Source organism: Diachasmimorpha longicaudata, chromosome 4 (assembly GCF_034640455.1).
Source record: "Diachasmimorpha longicaudata isolate KC_UGA_2023 chromosome 4, iyDiaLong2, whole genome shotgun sequence".
In the NCBI taxonomy this organism is placed as follows: Eukaryota; Metazoa; Arthropoda; class Insecta; order Hymenoptera; family Braconidae; genus Diachasmimorpha; species Diachasmimorpha longicaudata.
The window spans coordinates 5,189,088-5,214,047 of NC_087228.1; the positions used below are offsets into that span (position 1 = coordinate 5,189,088).

The 24,960-nt window shown below is 39.6% G+C and overlaps 1 long non-coding RNA gene across 5 annotated transcripts in view; it reads left to right on the forward strand.

Annotated features, from left to right (window-relative positions):
* The window catches only part of LOC135161113 (uncharacterized), a 66,987-nt gene that overhangs the window by 22,658 nt on the left and 19,369 nt on the right, over positions 1-24,960 (forward strand). For 2 of the 5 annotated variants that reach the window (XR_010298701.1, XR_010298700.1), the window contains 2 exons: positions 3,156-3,341; positions 22,616-23,413. This is a non-coding gene — a long non-coding RNA (uncharacterized LOC135161113). The remainder of the gene's footprint in view (positions 1-3,155; positions 3,342-22,615; positions 23,414-24,960) is intronic. The other 3 variants (XR_010298704.1, XR_010298703.1, XR_010298702.1) reach the window with 3 other exon arrangements.

Below are 24,960 nucleotides of genomic sequence, written 5' to 3' on the forward strand. Positions count from 1 at the left end.
TGGGCTTTCTCTGGTGTGACTAAAATACCAAGCCTGATGAAGTCTAGGACTACCAAAGCTTGGTCGGCCGCGCTTAACCCACGGTTGGCCCGGGTGTGAAGCTTGGCGATTCCTACCTGGGTACCCCGTCTCTCTAATCCAATAGCAGCCCGCCCGGTCGGTAAAATACCGACCCGCGGAATCGTCTTCCTCGCAATGCAGGACCTCTTAACGCAAAACACAAATGTAACTCGACTCCATTGAAGAAAAAAACGAGGTAATGACTCCTCGGAGAGGCTATCGAGTATCCCCTGCCCCCAAAAATTGTTCGAAAGTATATCGAATCCCGAAGATGAAACAAAAATACTCGAACGCATTCCTAACAAAATCAGATCACGAAAATTGGAGATGAAATGGAGGTTTCATATGTGTGAATGTTCTCTCCTTTTTTTCCTCATCCGCCTCCTTTCCCTTCCCTTTTTCTTCCTCTCATTGGGTGAGATGATATGATGGCGCGTTCTCGGAAATGGTTGAGCGATCATAGTCGATGGGAAAGTAGTACATACGAGATGGTGTGGCATCTCCTCTCCTCATTCTGATCGGATTCCCAATGTTGAGGGCGAAATGCTTGAAACCTGGAACGAAGGGGGTGGAAAGAGGGGATCCAATAAAAATGCTCGACATTCCCAGAGTCTAACGGCTCATCCGTTTGTCCAAAGATCTTCTCCTCTCTCTGTCTATCTGTCTCTCCTCACCACCGATTTTCTCCGGACCTCTTGGTCATCGGATCTTTACTCCGGGGTTTGACTTTTCGTTCCCCGGTTTGTCCATATAACCCTCCATTCCCCTCCCATTACACTGACGTCCTTCTGTCTCTGTCTGATGTCCACGAGCCCATCAGAGACTAACCAAATATTTGGTGAGGTCCTTACCAAGATCTGTCTCAGAGAGAAATAAAAAAAAAATCCGGCTCTTCGATAAGAGACAGTATCCGTCGTTTTAAACACTTCCTCATCCCCTCTCACCCAGGAACTCTGCTGGGCACACGGTCCACCATTGGATCCAACTGGAGACTTTTTAGTATCAATTCTTGCTCTATTGAATGTTCTGTTTCCCCTCTTTGATTTATTTATTTTTTCGTCTTATTCCATCAGTCAATATTTGCGCATGATCCCACAGCATTTTCATCCCCTCAAAATTCCCAACTGGATGTGACTTTTTTTAATGATACGCTTTCGTTTTTAATTAATCGATGGAATAATTCTGTTGATCAACGATGAATACCGGGAATTAGAGACCGGAACATTGAGGTAGTTTAAAAAAAAATAATAATAATCATTTAGCACTGGTCATGGCAGTGTTACGGGGGAGGAGGAGGGGGAGGGAGGAGTGAAGAAAAAACTTGAACGAGGTTTATATCGTTCCCTTCTGTTGGCGTTTGTTGAATACCGATCGAGAGGGACGTGTCCTGGGGCAACTCGTCTCACTTAGTTGGAATTGTTCTGCATAAGTTTTGGGGGAAATCAATGAATATTCATGGAATGACAATGGAGATGGACAATGGATATGCAGTTTCATGGTTAAACGACTCGGCAATTTAAGTTTTTTCAGTGTTGAAGTTTCGAGAGAATTTTGACGAATTTTATTTGTTTATTTTAGGTGGATAAAATAAATAAATGAATTTCTGCATGAGGTTGAATAATTAGAATTCGTAATTAGTTTCAATTATTCAGAATTGCCATTAGCATTTGAATTTCTCTTTAATTTTTATTGATTTATTTGCCGAGGCCTGTCGATACGCGCGGGAATCCCGTCCTCTCGAATTCCCGGAATTACATCAGGATAAATGTTTGTTCAGTTGAGTTTTTCCAGTCATTATTTTTAAATGCTACTAGACTCGAACGATCTCATAACACATTAAATCGTGACTCAATATCGAGGAGTGAAAAAATGAGGATTATTGCTTTAATAATTATCAAATGTATCAAATGGGAGTTGACTGACCGCTATATGGGATTTATTTGCAGGATAAAAATACACGAATTGACAGGTGATTCGTAGACTTTGAATTCGTACAAATTGTGAGGTCGGTAATTTTGACGGGGATGAAAATCTGCCAGTTATCTCGCTCTTTGCCCTTGACGATCCGAAAACGGAAGAAATTCTGAAAAGGGCGCCAGCTGTTCTTTTTCTTGACGGAAACAACAAACTGAAAAATACAGTCGCAGCGCAAAATCACGACGACGAAATCAAAATTTCCCTCAAAACTTGATGAAGGGTATAACTTGAACTGTTGGGGATGATTGTCGGACATTAATAAATATCTGAATAAAATGGAACATTAATTTGAATTTTAGACCGGCAGGTTCAAATCAGGTGGTCTAAATATTGTATGCACGTAGCTGCGCTATGCATATCAAAGAATGTACCTAATATATAATATATAATTATGGGGAATATCTTGACATTAGCTCGAACAAGCGACCCAAACAAACCGGGGAATATGGCAAACACTTCGGCCGTTTATGACCTAAACAACCCAATAGACAAAAGGGCCTCATCTCTCACCCTGGACGAAGCGAGGGCTAGAGGCACTCTCGAACGGTCTCTCGAGTAAACCACATCGGATTATCAACCCAGTTAGAATTATATCGAGTCTTTCACTAAAACGCATATGTTAAAAACTGAATAAAGATCGTGTCGTATAATTAAATAATGAGAGATATGTATTTCCTACATACTAGATAATACATAATATATATTATATAATATATAGTATATAATATATAATATATATGTATCGTGTCGGATTGCTGCTACAACAATTGTCGAATGAAGTGGAGTTGACTGACCTTTAGACAGAATTTATTTACATGATGGAGAATATTCAGGGATTGACAGGTGGTCTGCAGACCTCAACCTCTGTAATAGCAATTTGTGTCGTTTCAAGAAGGACGTATTGTTCTTTCTTGTACGTTGTAACGATCCGTCTGATCGAGCTCCTCTCTTCTTCCTCCTTTCTTTCTTCATCACTTTGTGACTGCAGCCGTCAGCGCCCCGTTATCCAGCCGAGATATGTTAGAATGCTCATTAATTCTGTAATTAGAGGCATAAAAAACACATAAATAAATGAGAGGATTATTTAACAAAGGGATATTTCGTTGATTTTTTTTCAGGGCCATTTGTGCTGCGATGGAAAGGGAACCGTGGGGAGCGGTGATTAACTGGATAATGAATTTCTTACCCTCTGGCATCTTACCCCCTCATTACGAGGCCTCGACCCCGGTAATTTCACGGGACAGTCGGTCGAAATTAGTTGACCGGTTTATACAGCACGACTTGGTTGAGTTTGACTGGAATCGGTAAGTTTCACCCCTCGTGATTCACCCCAGGGTGACTGTGGGATGTGGCAGCAATTTTGTTACGCTTTCTGGAGATTGTTCACTGTTGTTTGGAATTTTTATTCACTTCGGTATCTTGTACGCTCCACGTGATGTAAATATACACTGACAGCTAAATTACATTTTTATTGACAAATCAGTTTAGGAGAATTGTCATTCTTAATTAGTTTGAATTCGCACTCTCAACATCGTCGCCTAGAATGATTTACCTGGACATATCTCAAAGCTGTTAAGTTGATTAAATGCTGATATTTTTTTCGACAGAATGAAGTGAATTTATAATTTCTGACCACTTAGCGGACATGGTATTCTCTGTTTCTGTACTGTAATAAAGGTGTAGAACTCAAAAGGCCAGAAAGTGAAAGAGACTTCGAAAATTCCACCCTTCAACACCTCCTGAGGTTCACGAATTGGGACCTTACGGTGCCTCAACAGTTCAAGATGACTCTCCACCCCCAAGAGTCACAATTTCTCTAAAACATGTTACAAATATACCGAATTTTGTGTCTTCCGTTACGGGGATTCAGGGGTGTTATTATAATCATGGAAACCAAACCATTCAAAATGGCACCTCTCGTAACTCCTGACTCCCATTAGCTATTTTTGATAATAACACATCCTTCGTGGATCAGGGAAATGGACCATTGGAGGACCGTTTTCACTGCTGTGAGGTCCCACATATCTGGGCGTACGTCATGGACTACCTCCCGGAGGTTCCCCATGGGTGCGATACCGGCCCTTTGGAAGAAGTGGTGCCACCGTAGCGAAGGAATCTCCAACTTGCTCGCAGATCTTGATTTTTCCAAGACCGGAACCCCCCTCAGGGGTTCCCCAGACTCGCTCAAAAACCATAACCTTCAAGCTTCTTCTCATAAACAGATTGCACTATCTTTCAAAAAAATTCCTTGAATACCCCTCATAGATAATAAACCCTTCATTGCACGAGATTGCACGACAGGGCGTGTCCACCCCGCGAGATATTATAAGTAATTTCGTCGCAAAGAGTGAAGCAAACCACCCTCGAAAAAAAAAGATGAGCCCTCCCCACTGGTGGGGTATTTTCACACACATACGAGGAAGACGGTTGGATGCCAGTTGACATTACGAGCGTCCAGTGTGACACTGTCCCTCGTAACTTCCTCCTGTCATGCGTCTATAACATTCTATGTTCCCTTCGCCTATGAGAGAACAGCCGAGAGAAACAATATGTCCTGCTAGTGGCTCTTGCTCTATGACGACGAAAAAAAAGAAAATAATAATAGTAAACAGGGACAGAAGGAAAAAAAAAATGAGCCAAGCATTGTCAGTAAAATTCCGCAAACTCCTTCATTCCATAAATTGATTTTTTACGAGTGGATATGACATCCCCGGGAACTTTAACGTCGCTCATTTATTTTAAAGCAAAACTCGTGAAAGAACGATGATAACCGAGGATAAAACTCGGATTTTATTAGACTCATTTCGCATTGACATGACGTTATCACGAAAACTCGTTCCAAAAGAAGGGAAAAAAAAAATATAAGAAGAATAGGGTCTTCTGCCAGTTGCTGATAAAACTTATTATGTCTCGATTTTTTGGAAGGGGCGGGGGGTGGGTTTGGGAGGAGGGGGCAGCAATAGGACAGTTTAATTGAAAGAAACCACGTTCCTGAGTCACGAAGTGGTTTTAGTGGACGGCCTCCAGACCCTTCCTCAACACTCTGGTCCACCCCATCATCTGTACACTGCAGATAGGCCTAAATGCCTCCACTTGGTATTATTGACCATCCAATCTCCTCTCCTTAATTAAACTTCACTATCATATTTTTCACACTGAAATGAACGCTCACAGGGCCCCGTTGTATTCTTTGAGAGCTCATAATCTGCGTTGAATAAGTGCCAAAAACTTTGAAATGAAAAACGATACGCGAAAGATTGGTAAAACTTGGAGGATCTTGAATTGGGTTTACAAAACTCTCGTGAACATAATTTTTGTATTGTTTGTTTCTGTTTTACTGGCTTTTTTTTTCCCTCAACTCTCCCCTTTTTCTTTATATCTCAGTTATTATGGATTCTGTTGAAAACTTGAGGATGGGAAAAACCGAGGGAAGTATAAGAGTAATAACGGAAATTACTCTACTGAAGTAGAAGAGGAGTAAAAATAATTTATTTGTGAAAAGAAAAAAAAATAACAACTGTTTACGAGGATAAATGATTTGTTTTCCCTTGTGTTTATCCTGACGTTGAGTTTGAATGATATGAGTATTATTTAGATTGTGTTTAAAATGCCAGGTGATATGATCACCCCTTCGAAAACCACTGGTCGACCCCAGTGATTAGCATAGAAGGGGAACCCTAAAGGTTAATTCCACTACTCACCTGACTTATTTCACGATTCACACGTGTTATACCTGCAATGTCTGTGCACACGTCAACAGGTGGAAGAGTTTACCATTTATCCCAGTGCCAACGACCCCATTTAGCGGAGTGGGAAATGGGGGGGGGGGGTGAGAGGGGATGACTGTGACACTGATAGCTTTAATGAAATTAAGGATATCCAAGGAAGTCCTTTGGCGGTTTTTTCTTCGTTATTGTTATTGTTGAATCACAAAATATTTTGAAAATTGAATAATAGTGACAGGAGATTCTGTTAAACAATAGTGGGGATGGATTAGTGTACTATAGGTGGTTTTATTATAAAAATATGATAAATGTTTTTTTTGATTGATCTTCGGGGTCTTTTTTGTCATGTGGAGAAAGAGAAATTACATTGCTCTAATTAATACTATGCGACTATAGTTAGAACACTATTTGGTGTAGTAATCATGGATTACTATGGAACGATTTACCATTGTGGGTATAGTAAATGATACTATACTCACAATGGACCCGTCACTATAGTCGATATAGTGGTAACTATTAAACACAGCATAATGATTACGATATTTATGGGAAGTAGTGGTTCAGCCAGTTTTATAATTCTTTGATGTATTGTTTATCGTTTACTATATTGGAGGGGTTTCATTACTATGTTAACATGGTAATGGAAAAACTATACAATTGCATAGTTACCGGCCAATAATTTCTTCAAAGTTGATGATGAAGAATTCTTACCGATTTTGGTATTTCAGACGAGTCAATGGTTCGTAATTCAGAAATTCAGACATGACGCATTGACATTATGGACACATTTCTCACCCCCTGAACATTTATTTTTTGTCCCTTTTTTTGGGAGAACAATTTCTGACTATTGCATTGAATTACCAATCAATGACAACTGGGTTAAATCGGGTGGAATAATATCAAGGCTGGATGGTAGAACATGAGAGTTATGAATCAAATAGAGGTATTTTGATTTGGGAAATGGAGGAAATGAATATTATGGATTTCGCTTTATGATTTTCGGGAGGTGGAAGAAATTTATTGCAAAATAAAATATTTTTCATCTCTCATGGTTACATTAAGAGAAAAATATCGTTGATTTTATGAAATATATCTTGTTAGATGCCATTAGTTTTAATTGGAAGCCAGGTTCATAAATTAATAGACGTTTAAGTAAGAGCAATTGAATTATATTTTACTAAGATGTGTTCACATTTCCAGAGCAGAGTAGAGATTTGTTTATATTATTTAATAAACATTCATTAGAGTTTTCGTCGTGAGACTACACAGACAGCCTCTCCAAGAAATAATGACCTCATAGTATAATAAATATAAATATTTATAAATATTTTCAATAAATGCTCGTTTCCATCAACAATTCTAATCTAAAAACTTAAATAAATTTGGCAGATTCAGGATATTAAATTTCTTTTTTATCGCGACTCCCACATCGTCCTCCTGGTTTTCAGAGATAAAAATAATTTTTTGAAATTCCATTCCCCTTCGATCATTGGCACGTGCCATTCGAATAGTTCTCTTTTTTCGTCGTCAACTCATAAATTATCTTCATGAATATTACGTCATAAGTGTGGTCCATCATTCCTCCGATTTCGACCCCCATAATCTCCTCCTGAGTACAAGGCCCTTTTTTATTTCTCCTTATCCAATCCTCCGTTTTTTTTTCGTTCATCCTTACGATTTCCCAACATTCGCGCTAGTCGTGAGGCGAGATAGCCAGGCTCTATTATAGATTGACCCCCCCTTCCCTCCTCTTTTCCCATATACTCAACTCCTGCCCTTTTCCATCTCCCCCATGACGCCCGAGGACTACATCCCTTCGTTCCACCACCTCGGCCACCATTTATCTCGATCGTTTGCATCGACCCTTTGCCATTCACATTCACAGAAATTCACATAGGTACAGTGAGCATTGAAAGCGAAAAAATATATTAATATATAGGCGAACACAGAAAAAAATATACTTGAAAGAAGTATTTTTTATGTTTAATTCAAGTATATTTTTGTTCATGTTTTTTTAATTAGTTGGATTTTAAAACCCTAAAAGTTTAATTTGTCAACAGTATACAAAGAATAATTATCATAACTTGTATAACTTGTTATAATATTGTTATATTTTCAAAAATTTCTGGGCCCATTTTGGTGGAGTATATTTTTAGTTGATTCTAGTATATTCGATTTTCGATGACAGTACTGAGAAAAAAATTATTTTCTCGCAGGTCCCTTATCAATGTTTGAAAAACTAGCGCAAGATGGCTGTACTGTATGTGAGTCCCTGATGACCAACGGGATCCTGACCCCTCATTGCGTCGTACGCCCCTGATATTGTTTTGAATGTCTCCATTCCATAATAACATCGTTACTCTTTAGTTTATTTGATGGATCAGCGAATTTGGTTGAATAGTCCCTAACAATTATTTTGGAGATGCCAAAGGTAAAATTAATCGACACAGAGTGAACTAATAAAAAAGACAACAAATCTACTGAATAGTTTAAATTATGGAACACGGAGTCATTTCTGATATTCCTCTACGGTAAACCTTTTTACTGATATTTTATTCGAAATATTTCCGCCATTTATGAAGTGTGTTGCACATGTTTTTGTATTACTTGAGCTATTCATAGTAGAATAAAATAGTGGGAAAATCAATTCCCGATCGATTTTATCATTAATAATCGAATGTACCAGAATCAAGCACAAAATATACTTCATTTGATTTTTTTTCTCTCTTCATGTTTCCTATTCAGAATATAGAGAGTTTGCAAGGAGAACTAAAAAAACCATCATGGGAGGTCGATGAAGAAATGGGGATTGGGGATTAGAGATTCGTGTGGCAATCAATGCCGTCGAATTAACGCCTGGCTGCCCGTTTGTAGGAAAGTAAGATTAAAAGGAAGAAGAAATGGATGCCTGCCTTGCTTGCAGCACACGCCGGTCAACCAGGAGGGGAATGGAAGGTTAAAACTACTCCCTTTATTTACTGTCTTTCTCCTTCATTTTTGTTGAAAGAAAATCGTTGCTCAACCCTTCCAATATATGCAATAAGTTCCATCGATATTTTGGTTATTTCTTTCAGGGATTTAATAGCAAAAGCTCCCCGGGCAATGGAATTCATACTGTTGACGACAATCTAGAGGTCATTTTTATGCTGTGGCATAGAAAGTCATTAGAGCATTTTATCCTTATCAGGACTATAGGGTTCAGCCGGAAAAACGATTTGATTTGATTTTTTTCTGAATACATTACTAAACGAAAGGGCCATTTTTGCCAAAAAAATTCCCCTCGTGTGATCAGTTTATCCACTGTTTACAAGAAACTGTTCCCTTACTACTTTCGGACCCTAATAAGACCTGAACTTATTTTCTTGCGTAGAAAAATTTTCGTCCACTGAAGAGCTTTCTGAAATCTCCAGAGGAATCATCGAAAGATTTTTGGAAAATCCCCCGGTGGCTCAAAACAATTCTTTGAAAGATTTTCAGAAGACTAATATTTCATTCAGAAGATGCTCTGGAATTTAATTTACGAATTATTTTATAAAAATTCTTATCGAAAATTTTTTTTAACTAACAAATTGTCTTCTGAGAATCTTCCGAAGAATCTTTTTAATTCATCAGTCCCGGTAGGAGATGATGGGTCGCCGACGGTAGGCCGATGGTTGAACAAGTGTTGGCCCATCCTCGGCCGACTGTCGGCCACTTCTCAACGCTTATGAGGGATCTCCCGAAGACCTTTCCATGATTTTTCGCAAGATTCCGGAGCGATCTCCATCAGCCATTTTATTTTCCCGGAATTTTATTATCCCGATGCTATTTGCGCTCAGAGGATCGCTCCGCAAAGGACCTCCCGTCAGGAAAAGACATCGAAAAATTATTTCTTGCCCAATTTTGTATTATGTGAGTTCGAATCAGCGGGGAACTTACAAAAAATCAACTTTTTTTGGGGGGTTCAAGATTTATAACCGGAGATATCACAATACATTTTTGACGTCAGTATACTTGTGGACAGTGCAAAAGGGGGAAAAAGCTCAATCAAGAATCTCACCCTAGCTACCTGCTGCGTGATTGGTGGTGGAGATGCGTCATTTTTTAAGGTTCCACCCTCGATTGTGGTTGGCCCCAAGAGGGACGTAAACCGTGAGTCAATTTTAAAGTTCCTTGTGGGGGATTGGTCGATGGTTTGTTAGGTTTGTATTCAGAGGAACCCTCGCTTTGCATACACCCCTCAACGCATGCGTCTGGCAACCCTCCTCACCCCTTTTTTCAATTTAAAATACCCGTCCACCCCTGACCGTTCGCCGTCAGCCATTGGTGGATTTCCGCTTTCTTTTCTCCAATCAGAGGAGAAGATCATTTCTTGAAGTTTATTGGGGCAGTTAAAATTCGAGAAATTGTTGGAGAACTTTCGCCATTTTTTTTGTTTCAGTAGTTGTTTATTATACTAACGTATGAAGCGCGTTCTAGAGTAAGAAAAAAAATAGTGATAAAAATCCAAGGGAGAGGAGAATAGAAAATATTTTTTTTTAATAAGAAAATCAAATTTTAATTCTATTATAATATAAGGGTGAATTTTCTCACGCCACTGTCTCTGTCGAACTCCATAGCATCAATTTAATTTACCATTTTAGAATCCGCGCCGAGAACTTTGGTTTTCCTTCAACTATTTTTCTTTTATCATCTAAAACGTTTGTTTAGCGTTTTTTTTTATTTCTGTTTATTTTTCCAAAATTTTTAGGGCAAAACACTACACCACACTTTTTTTTGCGCATTTTCTACAAAAATTTATTTTTTTTTTCGGTTGGTCAGTGTTGCCAATGCCCCGAGTTAATTCTGGCAATTTGATAATAGGAAATCGTGAGAATGTGAATATGGGACCGTCGCTATAACCGTATGTTCTTAACAATCGACCCGGAAAATACGAAAAAAGTGCCATTGAAAGTCGCACAGGCTATTTATGCAGTATAACTCAGAACAATATTCTAATTCATTGTCCCCAGCTCGCGATAATTATTAAAAATCATTTAGAGGTAGTGGAGGGGGTAGTTATAACGGGTCTGGACACCCGGTAGGGTTCAACCCGAGTCGTTTAAGGGTTGCACATTCAAAGCCGAAATTTCTTTTTGGGCGATGCCCTATCGGTCATCTCAATCTAATAAATAATATATCATATATAATATATATATATATAATATATCAATCGTCGTTCACAAAATATTAAGACCCAAAACAAAATATTCTAGACCCATTCGCACCGGCTCCAACATCTGCACCGAAAATCCACTCACTCGCAGATTTTTCTCTCAATTACTCAAAAGAAAAATATTTTCACAATGAAAGAACAGCTTCATCAATGCATTCTCGGTGTTGCCATAGCAACGATGCACAGTATGTTGTCAGAACCGATGAAAGAAAATCCCAGCAAACCCGCTGTGAACAAAAGAGGACACCGAGCACAGACCGGGGGGTGGGTTAATGAGGCTAAATCCGTTTAGGATGAATGCGATGCTTTGAGAGGGGGGTGAGATAAGACGAGACCCGTTGCTTCATTAGACGGTTTACATCTCTACCCAATAACCTCCCCAAGAAACTAAGAAAAAACATTTGTCCAAACAATTTGCTCCTGGATGACCTTGGAATGTAATTATTTCACTTTCCTCTCAGTGAATTTCCCTTTTTTCTCTGTCTTTGATCAGAGTTATCGATGGAGTAGAAAAACAAACAGGGATTAGACGAGGGTTCTGAATCATTTTCATCTGTTTCATTTCCCAAACGTGAGTCTGGATAATCATTAAATTCGTCATTCTTCGATAATCGATTATTCCCAGGAGGAAATTAATGAGAGAAATCGAAGGCTAGTCACGTGAAAATTCTTCACAAGTTTTTCTTTTTTCATGAATTGCATGTTAAATGGTTTGGCGTGTCTGTTGGGGTGGCGAGGGGGAGGGAAGGGGGGGGGGCAAGAGGGTGTTCGGCTGCAGCAATTTACGTGGACACCCCCGGTGTGGGGGTGATGAGATATCGCGTGACGAGCTACGATGAGGGTTTTTACGTTGAGCGTGCTCGTGCATAAGTAGGGAAGCCCCTATGCTGTTTTTCGGAGCTGAGGGGGTTGGGGGAGGGTTCGATAATTAGAAAAATCCTAGGGACGTGACGGCTGGGGCCACTACAATGGGGTACAGATGAGTATTATCAGAAATAACTATAATCAAATGTTCGTTTATTGCGACGTTGTTTAATTCGAGGATTAATTCTGGGATTAGTCTGTTAATGAGACGTTTTGGTGCTGGGAAAATTTTTTTTAATGATTTACCTCATATTCATATGCAGTGCGATTAACGCTCCTAAATTTTGATGACTAAAAAAATTATAAACAGCAAATTGTCTATTAACTTTCCGCTCCGGTTCTTCTCCCAACGGCGTCACACAGATTTTCTTAATGAAATGAGCCCCGTTAATCACAGTCTTTACGACCAGCAATTACATTTTCATTGTTATCAATCATTCCAACAAACGACTCCCATAAAATATTAATAAAATCTGCCCTCCCCCCTTGCCCGAATCATTTCCCGTCGATCTGTCCATGAAAGTCCCTCTCAAGAGGCACTTCCACTACTTCGATGAACCAGTCCCGCCGTCTCCTCTCCTCGCTCCACCAGGAAGACGTGAACCTGGAAAAAAAGTCACAAGAAAAAATAAACGTAAAATAACCGCACGTGTACATTAATAGAACACGCTTGGTCTTCCACTCTAGCATCACTTGGCAGTACTGTCTCTTGCGGTAGCACCTCACCAGTAGGCTCCGGCCTCACAGCTTCTTCTTTTTTTTTTCACCCCCACGTAAAAGTTTACTCCAAACGCCAACGGCAAAGTGAGTGAGCCGCCTGGCTCCCTCCAGCCGTCTTGTTCGCAATACTGCGAGTAACTTTGTCCCTCCAGTAGCCAGAGCTTTTCCAAGGTGGTAGTAAGCGGAAAATGTATCTATCTAAAAAGTTCGTCCAAGCATCGGCGGGTGAGATGAAAAAAAAAAAAAAAAAAAAAAAAAAAGCGGAGTAGTAAGTGAGGAAGACTGCATACAGTCGTGTACGCTGACCAAAATAGTGCAGAACAGCCCCTATTTCGCATCGTCTCCATCTCTGTCTCCTAGTTTTCCTTGTATCCAAGACCCAGACCTACGAAAAAAAGGAAAAAGCGACCATCGCCAACAATTCAAAGTTTCCTTAACAATTCTTGGCACTCCTTTTTCTCCAACCGTAAATGTTATCCTTCCAACGAGTTATTGGAAGTAATTGCGTGGCATACGGCCTCACCCCCACCGCCCTTTCCAATTGAATTTTCCAAGCGTCTTAACCGAACTCTCGTCATCACCAAAACTTTTGTCCCCCTGTTGCCTCAGCTCCTGTCACCCCTTTGTTATCAACCCGAAGGACTGGGAAATGTGAATTTGATGGTTCAAGTAAAATGAGAGAGAAACCTCGTATGGGGGTGAGTGTGAAATAGCCAGGGTGGGGGTTGGGGGAGGGGGGGAAGAGGTTGGTGTCGTTGAATGGAGTTTGGTGGACGTTTTTAGGTTGCGTAGTAGGCGGAAATGTCTGGATGCTGGAGCATCGATCCGATACATCACAGGGGCATTTACATCCCCCACTCCCCCTCCACTGCTTTTCTCTCATTCTCCGGTGCCGAGGGGGCCATATCCACTGAGATGCTTATGCCGCGCACTTTACTCCCCGGCGTTTGTGGATTAATGCGCATGCGCAAAGTCGGGGTAGTGTTTCCACTCCTTCATTCCGAAGGACTTCAACTCACCCTTCGGGGCGACTTGGGTAGAACTATGGGGCCATTGTCTGACCGTCAAATCTTAACTCTAACGCTCGCTAATGTTCGAGATGTTTTGGGATATTGGGGTGGTATGATGATCAATTAGGGTGGGAGTAACCCGGGGGGATGTTTGGGTTGGACAGCCTGAGATGGGATCGGAAATTGATCCGATCGTAGTCAGGTTTCAGGTTGGTCGTCGTCACAATTAGATTTTTGTATTTGGGTGCGTAAACTGAGTTTAAATAAACAACAACGCGAATCTAAAGAGGTTAAGTTGTCGGTGTGTTGTGAATTATTTAGAAGTAATAAGAATAGAACAACATGGAACAACAATGTTTGATAACATAAATAACATCAAGATCAGTTTTTCGAGTTCGAATCTCCCGCGCACGCAGCGCCCTCTGCAGCGCGCGTACCCTAAGCTCCAACGTTGCCCTTCAGGTCCCTCTGATCGACCGAAAGGTCCGGACTATCCCATATATTTTCAATTATTATTATTATAAAATTACAGGGATCAATTCCTGGAATACAGTCGACTCTATTCTCGAGGAATTTGAATTTTTATTCCATTTTCGAAAAACTCGTGGCATAAGACTCTATGTTGATGCCAGATCTGTGGTATTTTCTCCTGATAGGTCGGCGTGGTCCATCATTTTGGGACTTTCGGAAGGGCATTATCATCGTTTGAAGAATATATCTACCCCCCCATGCATCTCCTTCTCTTCCCATACGATCACTGTGAAAGTTCCCTCATAAAGGCACCTAAATGTGACGACTGAGTCGACTGTAAAATTCGAAATGAACTCATCAATGTCGAGATACTTCCGCTTCCGTACTGAGTCTGAATAATGTTGGTCGATTCATTGTAGAAAATATATGGGGTAGAGTACGAAATATGGAAGCAATGTGGCGTATTATAAATAGGTAATTCGATGTATTTACATGTTATTTTCGCTTCGAGTGAAAATAAATAAGTCATGACGTGTTACGCACCACATAACTCACGCAAAAACCTGATAGGAGAGTGGGTAGAGTTGGTATATTATTACTGGTGATTTTTCCACATTCGTGGATGAAGATATGAGGCTTTATTGTGGTAATGCAGTTGAGAGACGTCGAAATACACTTTGGGATCAAACAGACCGAGGTATTTCTCATTCTAATTACTTCGCAGCTGTTGGTGTAATCTTATGAATGATCTAGACATTTTTACAGCGATGAAGAAGGGAAAAAAGAAATCTTGAATTTATATCAAATATTGGTTCGAGATAGATAACCATAAATGGCTGTTTTTGTAATTACGAACTAATGTCAAATATGGGATCGTGGAAATGGATTTGGTGATTGGAGTATTGGCGAAAACAAACTGGGGACATCAGTTGTGCGACTCTAAATGAGTTATTGAAATCTGGATCTGGGGATCTGTTTTGTGTTATCAATAAATTGATGGAGAATGGTATTTACAATATGTTTTTTCCTATTAATTTATATTTATTAAGAATGTGTAATATAGATCTGAGTAGGAATAGGAAAATGAACAAGAACATCTGACTATTTGATTGAAAAATCTTTACCTGTTTGTTTCTACCATTTTTCCCTTTTTTATTTAATTGATTATGATAGAGAACGTCGAGACTAAAATTTTCATATTAAAAAAACGAATTCGAGTCAGTCAATTCCGAGATATTCCACGTAATCATTTTATACTAACAATAGGATAAGAAATAAAATAGATCTCTCCCCACGTCAGCTCCTCCTTTTCGATTCTGCCCCACTATTCTTGATAATTTAGACGGTTTAGTACCTTCAAAATTTGGAATTTCAACGACTATAAAATAATTCGAATTTCATTGAATAAATGAAAAAATTTATTGAACAAACTTTGAACTTTTTTGAGTCGCAAATGAAAAATGTTTAATTCTTCATCTGATTCATAACCGACTCGTTACATTTAATTCCTAGATCCTCCATAAATCAGTAACATTCTCTTAATGATAAAATTAATGTTAAATAAATTCCTTCTTCCCAAAACTTTTTCCTCTCATTAAAAATCGTTTCACCTACATATCCGTCATTATCATTAACAATCCCCCCAAAATAAATACCTCGTCAACCTCATTCTGGCGAATGACCAGATCACCAACGACTCCATCATCGTCTCCGACCCCCAAACAACGCAAAACCAATAAATAAATAAAATTATCACAATCCCAAAAAGCCCCAAAATTCGCAATCACAATTCCGCCAAATATTCTTTCTGTCCCCTCTGTACAAACCCCACATCCTTTGAACTTATCAAAGGGAAAACGTTAATTAGCTTTTGTTCGAAAATGGTTGATTCGCCTGACTTAACCCTCGCCAAGAGACCGAGGGTAACACTGAAAGAAGGCGACTTATTCCGTGAGATGACGGAGGAGCCGATTCAGTGCAAAAGAAGGCGTCGTGTGTACCTTGCTCTTTGTCTCGGAGGGTTGAAGCATCCCCGTAGATAGAGGCTAATTCCCAGTCTCCAACCCTCTCCACCCCCATCCCAACCCCCACCCAATGGAATGCCAGTTTTCTTTCTCTTCCGACGTCTGCCCTCCTCACACCCCTATATTTCCACTCACAATCCCTCGTTTTTCTGAACGCCTCCAACTCCTTCGTCCCTCTCCATACGATCCACCCTCACAACACACCATTCCCAGTGCTTTGATGTTCCCAATTTGATTGAAGGAATCCGACGAACGGCACACACTCGTAACTTCGTCTTTATTGATTGCTGTTTCGAGACATGGGACTCACATTTTTTTTTTATCTCATCCACCAGAAAAATGCTTTTGATACTGTTATTTATTCTTCTTCTGGATGGAGTTGAAAGGGTGCAGAGGAGGTGGGTGGGGTCGGAGTGGAGGGGAGGTTGAAAAAAGAAAGGAAAACATAGAAATGGAATTATTGAGTTTGATTTACCCCGAGAACAAATTTCAACTGGGTATATCTTATCGCAGTGAAGCCGTCCAGTGCAGAATCCATTGAAGAGTCTAACGTATACCTGTATCAGTGAACCATTGCTAGACTGCATCATATCCGTTCGTCTCATCGATATATACTGTCCCACCCGATACACGGTATGTCGGAACGTATTTATATTATATCGAACGAAATATCGAATGGCCATCGTATTTTTCTTAGGTCTTTTCTACTTTTGCTGGGTTTGCGGGGGTGGGTGGTACCTTTGAATAGTGAATTTTGGGGTGGGAAAGTACGAGGAATGAGGAAATTACATGTCAGGTGTCCTGCAAGGTTATTTGGATTTTTATTTATTGGAAAGGGGAAAAGTTTAAATATTCAAATTTGGAAGTGAGGGGAATAAATGAAAAATTGACAGAAGTCTTTAAAACATTTCTGTCTAGATCAGATGATTTTATTGTCCTCTCCTCCATTTTTTTACTGCCTCGCAGAGCTATTTGTCGTTGATTCATTGCGATTGGCTAACGATGAGCGCCGAGTACCTCCGACTATTGCCGACGTTGGATTCCGCCATGGCACTTGTTGCATCAGCCCTCCGGCGTCCATCTCCTCGTCGCTCATTACACTTTGAATTTTTACGAGGCCGATAGAGAAGTTTTCCTAATCCGATAAAGAAATTTCCCTAGGAATCATGATAATTTTTCTCAGGCTTGGAGTTAACGTTGATTTAATAAAAATTCACCAATTTATTTCTCCATTCAACATCAATTAAATTGGCATAATCGATGTGTAATTGGTCCTCTATAGGAATGACCATGACCAGTCGATAAAAAATAACGAGTAACACGTGAAAAAATAATAAAGTACAAATAAAATAATCGTAATGATAATTGAACCAAAAAATTGCTAAATATTGGATTATGGATGGGGATTGTCTCAATAATATAAAAACGATTTAACTATCAACTTTAGTTATTTATTATCGCATGCAGAAGGTAAATCATTCTCGTATGATGTCAAAGATTTCACACTCTAGACCCATTTGACAAGAGGCCCTTGTTCATTGATTCCCTTCTGTTTCTTCCCTGGTTCTATTTATTAAAACCATTCTAATCATTTCGCTACTGTTCGGAGAAAAACTATAAAAACTATAACATACTGAGATGGACTGAAAACAGCTATAGACAGACGATTTATTTTTGTCCACACATTTCAAGCACTCTCAATACTAAATATTTTTGTTTTCTCAGTAAAATTGAAATATTCGTTTTTACTGTGCGTTTTCTTCGTACGATAATCTAAAGAACTAGGTTATTTCATTCGCAACCGCATTACTAATAATTTTACTCGGGATAACCCCCAATATACATCGATCAATACGATATCGTCGGAAACGTCGGATAAACCTATCCCCCCTCCTTTTCCACCGGTTGAGAGATGTAAGGGAGGCAAGTGGGTGGAGGAAGTTGGCGGAGGGTCAGAGGTTACGTCTACTTGATCGAACTCCGATTATCGATGATTTCGTTTGGTTCAAATGGAAAAGTAAAAGAGACTCGCTGTATTATTTTCCTTTTTTTTTCGTCCAAACACAAACGTTTGTCCAGCGGCAAATTCGAAAATAAATTAGAGTTGGCGAGGGTGCTATGGAGCGAGTAGGTGAGGGGGTAGGTAAGTTGGGGTAGGAGAGAAAATAAAAATAAATAAGTTGTTGGTAAAAACGTTTGACAGCGATGTTTCGTTTCCCGCGAGGCACTGCAGGGTGTATCCACCAGCTAAATGTCTTCCATCCCTCTATCGTCGTTTTCCCTCGATCTTGCCAGCTCGCTATTCTCCACCTTCTTTTTTTTTTCTGTCCTCTTGAACGATGGTAAATCCCTCGCGGCGTTCACTCAATCATACGTTATTTTTGTCGCCAGTACGACGAGCGTTGGGATACAGCAACAAGAAACAAACACGTCGGGGTGTGAGAGACGACAATCATATACAACCCCCGTCATTTAGTTTTTTCCGTTTTTTTTATTTATCGGCTGATGTTTAATGATTTTTGCGAGGATTTAAGATGTAGGGGCGGGGGGGGGGTCTAGTTGGCGGGGGGTTTCGTGGTATTGAGAGGAGAATTCGACGGGAATTTAATAAAAATTGGAATTGAAATGCGGAAATTGTTGGACTGATTCTCCGAGTGGTAGAGATAAATTATGATCATTAGAAAAATTGGTGATTGTTCGATAATGTTTTAGTTGTGGGTATAATTGGAGGGGACCGGGGCACGATGAAAATAATATTTTCATATTTTATTAGAGGACTGTATTTGAGATAAGTCGCTCCCCATTTGTGGAAACGAACATGAGGCTGAAGAGCTCCAAAATAAATAACTGAAAAATGAAAAAATTTGAATGAAAGACAATTTAAAAAATAAAATTGATTACATGAGAGCCACACGGAGACTATTCAGTAAAAATTCGTTTACAAAAGTGACGGAAAAAATTATCGTCACGGCATTGCAATTGTTCAATGAAAATTCAAACAAAAATTACGAAACGGTGAGAAAAAAATTCCGTAACAGTTTCGTAAAATTCTTCTGTCGGATTTTTCAGGGAATAAATAAATAGAAAGCAAAAATCAATCTCATTCTCTTCTGAGTGTTTATACTTCAAATTGAAAAACATTTTTATGGGTTGGAATTCTGAGACGGGTGAGGTATGGTGTTTAGGTTTGATTTTAAGTATGTAGACAAAGTGGAGTAAATAGGACTCTTTGAAAGCATGTGACTAAAAGGTCCAGGGTGTTGTTTCCCCTTGTAAATCTAGTTAGTTCCGAGCCGATGTTAAATAATAAAGAAAGAAAATAGTTTAAATTTCTTACAGAGGTATTATTTCTAATAACTCATTTCTAATATTTTCTCCCTTGGATGTCATTCCGGAATTAAATACGGGCAGATACGTAATTTTTATTGCATATTCATCTGCGTGTACTCACATGACTAATCCGCCCCCCCCATTATCGATCTTCCCCCTTTAATTACCCCAAACATACCCAAATAACATTTCCTGTCCATCCACTGTCACGACAGTGACTATCGTCGTAAAATAACTGCTTCCTGACCCTTGTTCCTCTGCCTCACTGTGGGAGTCTTGCGGTTGCGGTTAATCACGGAACCCTAAAAAAAAATAGCAAAAAAAATGAAAATAAGTCTGAATTCGTTGCCTGACAAATTGACTCGTCATGCCGCATCAAAATGTACCCCGACAACGACGAACGACAACGCAAAATGCAACGTAAAACCGAAAAAAAAAAGAGTTTAAAAATCTTTTCGATGTGTTTTTCGTGTATCGATCCAGAACAAAGATTTATCCCGGAAGTACAATTTTCCTAGAGTAGCGTCTTCCACGGAATCACGCCTCAGTAATAAATATCCCGGCAGTGGAAAAGGCCGAAGTGAGAAACGAAAGGCGAGCGTGGTCAGGGAAAAAAAAAGTACGAAAAAGGGGGAGAGAAGAGCCGATGAAAGGGGGTGAGGGAGAACGAGACAGGATATTATTTATGGGCACCGTGGAAACCTCGGTGGTGTGGTGAACATCGTGCCATGCATAGACAGTGGTTCATTCACGTTGTTGGTGAACAGTGACTAGACGAATGGCTCATTTATGTCCACAAATACGGGAATACCATCGAGCTATTTCTTAATATTCCCGCGATATCGAGGCTGAAACGTATGTTAGAAGTGGAACTGAAATCCCTTGTTACCATAGAAACGAGCCTTCTCTCGTTCGCCTTTTTTTTCCTTTCCCTGGAGTATGCGCTCCCGCAGGGACACTTTCGCGGTGCTTTGTGGAATGATGAAAAAAAATATGTAAGTGGGATTCCAATGGTTCGTATAAATCTTCCAATGTCGTTGGTGGTGAAATTTGAAAAATGACGTTTGAGTTTATTAGAATTTTTGGGGAGACGGGGGTGGGGCCCGAGGGGGTCACTTGAGAGGGAGAATGAGGTTCATACATCGGGGTCAGATCTTTTCTTTTTGAAGCATTTTTTTATTCAGTTGATTGGAGCAGGAATTTTTAATTTTTTATATTACAGATATGTAATAAAACAACAGTAAATTGTTGTGAAAAATGCGTCAAGAACGAGTTTTGTTGGGTAGTTTGCCCGGAATTCTTTTGAAAAATCAATGGTAATAAAAAAAGAGCGACAAACAAAGGTTTTGTAAGATGAAAAATATTGTGGAAGGAAAACTAAGGTTTTTGACGAGGATTTTTTTACCTCACTGTCACTGTCAAAGTTGATAGCATCGATTTAATTCTCCATTTTCCAATCCGGTAATTACCAATAACGAATTTAATTTTTTTGCTGTATGCAATGAGGCAGCTTCTACCTCGGACAATTATTATTTGAAAATTCATGGAGACGTTCATGTTTTACAAATTCTAATTCTTGACAATCCAGTCAAAACCGTGAAAAGTTACCAAAATTTCATAAATTTTTATTTCAAATTCACGCAGACGTGAACATTGTGCAGTTCGTTTTTTTGAATTATTTGCCATAAAAATTTGAACCAAATCCGAAGAGCAAATATTTTACTCCCCTGGAAAATTCCCAAATTTTCCTGTGGATTTTCCACCACTCCAGACATTGACAGAGACTCGCATAATAAAAATTCACCCCCTTTATTTCTGATCTCAACCTCTCACTAATGACTTAAAACTTCCAAAAAATTCTTCACATAATTGGAAAAGTTTCAGACCCCCGTTGTATCCCGTCTTTATTAATTTCAAACTGAACGCAGTTAAAAATGCTATTTGGTCGCCAGTGAGTTAATTAGTTGTCCGTATACCACGGTAACCACCTGGGTTAGGGGTAGACCACCGTGGCCGGCGTTCGTAACCGCGATGGACTAACAACGAGGAGCGCACACACGGTAATCTTGTGCAAAATGAACCTCCGAACGTCGTCGCCGACTGAGAGGTTATCGAGGGGATCATCTCCGGGATCTCCCGGGCTTCTTGGCACGGGACATTATTTTTCCATTTTTTTTACCCTCAATTTCCTCTCTCCCCTCCCCTCACTCTTATTTTTACCCTTCATTATAATTCAAATAACCGGAAGTTTATTGACCACCAATTTGGACTGACTTTATTATTATTGCGTTTAATTCTATATTTCAAATGACGGTTACAAACACGAATTGACGTAGGGCGACGGAGGGCGTCAAGGTCATCCGGGACTCCGTATAAACATAAACAATATTCTCTGAGAAAGAAGGATCAGAGGATTCATTCAATAGGGGACGAATTTTGCCCAGAAAACTTACCCCGACCCCATCAATTTTACATACAAACCGGCGTTCGCTACTCTTTTTCTCAAAAGATAAACTTATGTTGGCTTCAGTACAGTTTTCATCTTCTGGAGGGAACCGCCGAGTGCCGACGTTTCTTCTTCGTATTATTTAAAGGAAATGTAAGATTATGATTGAAAATAAAATTTCAAGTCGGATATCTTCGAATATTTATAACAAAAATGTACTGCGGTATGGTTTCCTGAATGTTCCATTAAATCTGACTGGATATTTTTGCAAGGAGAGTCGTTGGGGTGCAAAATATTGGAAAATGGGGGTGGAAAGACGAGGGAAGGAGAAGGGCCCAAAGTGGGTGATTGGGTGAGCATGACCTCGATGGGTTGGCCCTATCAGCATAAGGAGAAGGTTGTCTAGGAGTATTGGGAGAAGTCCCAAATTAGGGGTCCGAGGGGTTGACGGGATATCGACGTAAATGCGACACAAGATTGTGGATATGTGCTGATGAGTATTTTTATTATGATTGCAATGTCGTGAAATGATTTGAAGGGATTTTGGAAATGGAAAAATGGTAGACAGGAGTGAGGGTCCCAACAGATGGGGACCTTATTTTAAATATTCTGAAATAGTGGGCCTACAACAGGAATAAAAACAATAACCTTTAATTTATTTCATTTAGTATTCATTTATCTATCCCATCTCCAATAGATTTCCCTCGATTGATCGAATTTATCGGTTTAATCGAGTTACTCAACTCCCGGATCATCTCAATGTTTTTTCCAGTACTTTTTATTATCTGTTGCAGGTAAGAAAAATAACGGATCGCTGGAGCGTTGAAAAAAAAAATGGAGACTGTCACGTCTGTTGCCCGAAGTATATTCAATCGATCTAATTTCAAGTTGCCATCATGAACGTGAAATAGTCCTGTAAAATACGTGACACGAGAATTTACAGGTGAAAACAACGTCATGTCCTTGGCAGTTAAACTGAAGGAATGAAAAAATATATAACGGTGTGAGTATTGTCAACACACGTGAGATATTTTATTTTGTATTCAGCAGTTGATTCTGGAAATAAAACAAAACTAATGCTGTCTTTCTTTCCCCTCGATGTTCCATATATCTGAGTTTCTGCTGTGATGCTGATAAATCAGCAGGACGCTCTCGATAACCGGATTAACGACGTTCGTCATGAAACGTGGGGGGTACACTTGGGCTAGAACATTATAAAAGAGAAAAAAAGGAAAGGAAAACAAGAATGAGATGAGGAAAAAAAAAATGAAAACAAAATAGTTGGAAAGAAGGCAGTTTACGCTGTGGTCACGCAACTGTTCCGGACATCGACTTGCCATAGTGTAGACAAAGATGGAGAGGAAGCCACAATGGAGTGAAGTAGAAACGGTTAAATGGGCGGGAATTCATTCACGCGCGAGAATCCGGAGAAAAGTATGATGGGAGGGGGGTGAAAAAATTAGAAACATGAATGAAATGATGAAAACTTTCCCACAATTAGAGAGAGTAAGGAGATTGGGAAAAGACCAGGCGAAGGGAAATATTCGTTTGGATTAAGCGGACGGAGTCCTTGAGGGGGTTTGTAGGGGAAGGTAAGTTAGGCACAGTGGGGTAAAATGGAATGGTGAGGTAGAATTGAAGTTTCGAAAAAATTTCGTCTTGTCAATGATAATTTACTCAAATTAATGGTGTGTTGTCAATATTTTCCTTCAGTTTGTTATTGAGTGCAGGAAGAGGAATGAATAAATATATAATATATCATATATACTATATTTTTCACTCCCGGATAGGTTTTTCATCGGTTTGAAGTCCGATCTCCATCGGGTAAAGCCAACCGGGCCCTATTGGACTTTACATTCCTGATTGTTTATGAAAAATTAATTTACTGCTGGATTAAATAGGTCTTTGTACGATTTGCATTTCTTTTATTCTCGTGTTTCCACTTGAGATTGGAAAACATTTTTATGGGTGAAAATTCTGAAAAGTTTGGGGTATGATGTGGATGCTGTTTTCTTGGGTCTAAACAGAGGTGCATGAGTGGGACCATTGTTAATATGAGTCGTCAGGTCCAGGGTGTTGGGGCCCTTTAGTTCCTCTAAGGAAATGAACCAGAGCGGTTGTGCCTTTCGAGCGTATAAAATAAAAGAATAAAATAACATTCACACGTTTGAATCATTAAAACTATCCCATTTCTAATCGGCACGAAGTCATCCGGGCTTTGCCGAGCAGGTCGCCATGTTGGTCAGATCTCCTGGACGAAAGTTCAACTCGGGATGTCCTTGCAATCACGCCATATAATCATTAGAATAGGGAGATAAATAATTAATAAACTGCGAACTTCATAACGATTTCTAAGAAATATTAACGACGTCTTAGAACGTCTGCAAATGATGTTGGAAACGGAAATGCGAAGGACGGATATGCCTGTGCGTCATCGACGCCAGAGGGTGTTTGATCAACCAACGCTAATGTAATGCTGTTTACCCAATGGGTGAGTGTGTCGTATATTTCTGAAATTCAATATCGACTCACCTAAATGACTTATCGAGTAACGCTGCTGAGTACCACAGTGAAGAAAAAAAATAGGCATCGGGGAGTACAATTGTACCCTCAAATCGGTGTTTACTGGTCAATCAAGAGGGGGTTGGAATAACCTAATGCGCGAATCGATACTAATCACCGTATCGTTAAGATACTGTGTGGAAAAAAAAATGAAAATGTGTATGAAGAGGGCGAGTTACAGTGCTCATATGACGAGGATAAAAGTGGCAAAAACCTGGTAATTTCCGAAGGCGAACGAGACGGGGCAAATTGCGATAAGTGGTACTCTCTGTGAACGGCGCACGTGGGAACATTAATTGTGCCAGTATCAAACCCGAGTAAACGTGAAAATTCGCAAGCACGCGAGCTACAGTAAATCGTCGATGTTTTTATTTTCATCGTTTGAATTCTTCATTGATCATGCGGAACGCAAATTTTATGCAATTTTTTTTCGGTCAATTTTGGGTTGTTAATGAAACGCGTTAATTAGGGGGAGATTGTTGATTTTTGGTGATTGAAGGAAATTATCATTAAGCTCAAAATTATTGTTGGATGATGGACACATAATATTCGACAATTTTCTGAATGATTTCGTGAG